Source organism: Callorhinus ursinus, unplaced genomic scaffold, assembly GCF_003265705.2.
Source record: "Callorhinus ursinus isolate GAN/ISIS: 27379988/994484 unplaced genomic scaffold, GSC_fseal_2.0 scaffold9, whole genome shotgun sequence".
NCBI classification, from domain to species: domain Eukaryota; kingdom Metazoa; phylum Chordata; class Mammalia; order Carnivora; family Otariidae; genus Callorhinus; species Callorhinus ursinus.
Window position 1 is genome coordinate 26,479,106 of NW_027397071.1, and position 4,136 is coordinate 26,483,241.

Sequence of the window (4,136 nt, forward strand, 5' to 3'; positions counted from 1 at the left end):
AATCCCAGTAGGAAACTATTTAAGCAAGCTCTGCTAGATCTGTAAAAGGAAACTGTATGTAGCCACTAATAAAAATAAGATAAATCTACTTGTACATGGAAGAGTGTCCAAAACCTATAAGTGAAAAAAGCAAACCACAGAACAATATAGATAGCATGATCCCATTTGTATTTGCACTTTTTTTGTCTCAAAACATACATGTTATCAGACACACGCTTAGAGGAAATCTGGAAGTACATGTAAGAAGCAGTTAACAGTGGTTATCTCTGGATGTGATATCACTATGGCCATCCACTTTCTGTTACAAAGTTCTGTGTGTTTGCATTGCTTTCATGTTGAGCACATATTACTTTGATGACAAGAAAAATAATAAAAACATTTTTTTAAAGATTTTATTTATTTGACAGAGACACAGCGAGAGAGGGAACACAAGCAGGGGGAGTGGGAGAGGGAGAAGCAGGCTTCCCGCTGAGCAGGGAGCCCGAAGCGGGGCTCGATCCCAGGACCCTGGGATCATGACCTGAGCTGAAGGCAGATACTTAACGACTGAGCCACCCAGGCGCCCAGCAATAAAAACATTTTCAAAGGTAAAATTGGTAAGAGCTCTACCAATGACAAGTAATGAAAGATCACTCTGATGGTCCAGGATGTAAAAAGTTGTCTGCTTTCCTTATGCCCCAAGGAAAACAAATAGGAAGTGGACAGCAGAGGACAATAACAGATACGACATTGGATTCAAAATTAAGGAAAGTGACAGAAAAGGAATCTGAGGCTACTCCAGATAACGTCTGCAGGGATGGGGGGACACAAGGTTTCAAGGAAGTTGTGTCTAACAGAAACTTACAGAGGGCATTCACTATGCTTTGCTGAGTTGTGATGGTCAGGAATCAGCAACCGTTCTAGCACCTGGTAATCACACTAATAATAACAACCAGAGCCAGACACCGCTCTAAGTACCTTACATATGTTCCCTTTTAGTTCTCACAGCAACCCTAGGAAATAGATACTATTCCTATCCTCATTTTTTAGGACTGGAGATAAAGGCTTGAAGAGGTTATGTAATTAGCTCAAGTTCACACAGCCTATAAGTGGCTCTAGAGGTAAGCATTTAAAATACTGTCTGAAAGGACCATTTGAGATAAAGGCCATTATATGTGCATCTCTTTTTAGTAAGTATTGTAATTCTAGGTTGATTTGTGCTTACCTAAACCATAGCACTTGGCATGCCCTGAAGCACTCAGTAATAATGAATGAATGAATGAATGAATGATTGAACAATCGACTTTCCTATAGAGAAGAATCTGAGCTCCTTGGAGGAGCTCAGATTGCATTGTTCCTTTATTTTATCACCTGGTAGAGTGCCCAACAGGTGGTAAGCAATAGGAATTTCAATAATCTGTAAACATGTTTTTGAAATATTGTGCAGAAATCAAGCTTTATAAATTGATCGCAAATACACTGGGGTAGCTTATGAATAATATCATGATGAATTCCTTGTAGAATGAAGAATAGTCCTGGGGCACAGGGCTAAATCTGGATACACCTGCATAACCATACATAAATAAATACAGACGATATTTGCTTGGAAAGTGGCTGTCATGCTGAACAGCTGAAGGGATACAAAATTTCAAGTTATTTGAGCCTCTTTCTCTCACCTCCTGGTTTCTGAAATGGGAAGAACGATACATATCTTAAGTTATTGTGTGGCCAAGAACTAACTGACATATGGAAAGGGCTCAGCTAAGTGCCTAGAACATAGGCATTGCTCAGTAAATGTTACCTACTATAAGTGTGTCCATATAGTATAAATGTGACCCAATTTCCTTTTTTTCAAGATTTATTTATTTTAGACAGAGAGAATGAGAGCAGGGGAAGGGGCAGAGGGAGAGGGAGAAGCAGACTCTGTGCTGAGCGTGGAGCTAGACAAGGGCCGATCTCAGGACCCTGAGCTGAAATCAAGAGTTGGACACTTAACCAAATGAGCCACCCAATTTCTTAAACTATTGTGACCCTCTAAACTTTACAGCCACCATAACAGGCAACATCTGGGAGCTCACATCCATATCATGATTTGAAATTGTAGAGTAGGGGCTCAGTCAAAGCAAATGAAAACCCAGTGGTCTCCTCCCTCTTCTCCTGTCTGACCTTCCCACTTTCCTCTTCTTTCTGTTGCTTGAGATGGGCTAAAACCATTTCACTTCTTAGACTTATTTAAACTCCCAACCTTGGAGGTAGAGAGCAAATTGTCGTCTTTCTTCACAGCTGAGGAAATTGAAATGCTGGAGACTAGATCAGAAAGGAGTAAGCAGGTAGAGGGAGGAGAACAGTGTGGGGGAAATGGAACTGGGCGGGGATGCGGGGTAACTCTCCATGACTATTGACGTAACACAAGGTCCAAAGAGGAAGGGAAATTGCCAGACTGTTATAATTAGAAATGGTATGGTGAAATTGAAACTAGAAAAATTAAGGGTACATGTCTTAACCACAAAGAGGAGAAGTGGACCTCTCCCTTCTAAAATGGATTCATAGAGTGAAAAAACTAAGGTTGTCTATCTAGGCAAGCCCGGGTTCCTCACTTGGTAGCCCTGGACTGTGTTTTCTTCACTGGGGAGAATTAAAAAAAAAAAAAGTATTAAAAAACACCAAACTTAACCGCGTGAGGATCTGTACCCATATCCTCTGCCTTCCTGCCTGCCACCACGAGGAGTGGACTATCCACGTTCTTATAGAAAACCAGTTTCTTCACTTTTGCACCCAATTTCATCCAGTCTCAAATTTTCATGGCAACAAGTGTCCCTTGTCTCCTATGTCACTAATTTCCCCCTCTCTGCTGGATGGCTGCCGTCAACCTTTTTGAAAATGTGATTTTCTCTTCCATCTTCAGGAATAAAATGTCTCCGGACCCTGCCTTCCCCACTCCATTTCTGTTCTCGCCTTTGCATCTAAACGTCTCACACGAATTGTTTATACTCCTTGTTTCCAATTCCTTTCTTCCCATCTTCTCTTCAACTCAATCTAAAGGGGTTCCACTGCCAATGCATCACTGAAACTGATCTTGCCAAGGTAACTGACAACTTCCACTTGGCTAAATACAGCCCTGAATCCTTAACTGACCTCTCAGCAGTATTAGACACCATCCACTGCTCCCTCCTCTTTGGTAAACTACCTTGTTTGGTCTTCTGAGACACCAGGCTCACTCTCTTCAAGGAGCTCATCCACTCTTACGGCTTTGAATTCCCTTTCTATGCCAACAATCCCATATTTATATTCCCAGCGTATTTCCCTCTCCTGAGCTCCAATTTGCATTTCTAACTACTTTTTTGGTTTTCCCACCTAGACTTCTAACAGATATCTCAAACTTAACAAGTTCCAAACCAAACTCCTGATTTCTCCCCCAAACCTATGCAACCCACACAGCTTTTGCCCTCTCAGTAAATGGCAATTCTGTCCTTCTAGTTGCTTGGGCTAAAAGCCTTTGGAGTCAGGGCGCCTGGGTGGCTCAGCTGGTCGAGCATCTGACTCTTGGTTTCAGCTCAGGTCCTGATCTAAGGTCGTGGGATGGAGCCCTGCATCAGGCTCCACACTCAATATGGAGTCGGCTTGCCCCTTCCCCGACTCATGCTCATTTGCTCTCTCTCTCTAAAAGAAATAGATAAAATCTTAAAAACAAAAAACAAAAACAAAAAACCTTGGAGTCAGTCATCCTTGACTCTTCTGTCTTTCTCTCATAACTTACGTTGAAACCACCAGGAAATGCTGTCTGGCTTACCTTCTAAACATACACCTCATTGTCACACGTTGGTTCCATTCACCATCATCTCCCTCCTGGATTAACTCCTTAGCCACTTAACTAGTCTATGTGCTTCCACGCGTGCCCCATCCCTCCCCACGGGCTATTCTCAACAGCAGTGAAAGTGAGCTTTTTAACATGTAAGACAAATCAGCTCATGCCTTTGCCCAAACCCTGTGATAGCTCCCTTTTTTACTCAGAGCAAAGGCAATATCCTTACAGTGATTTGCAAGGATCTTGCATGATCTGCATCCCTCCCTCCCAATGTCATATCCTGACAAGCTTATCTAAAATGGCAACTCCATGCCTACCCATTCCTCTTACCTTGCTTTATGATTTTCCTCTC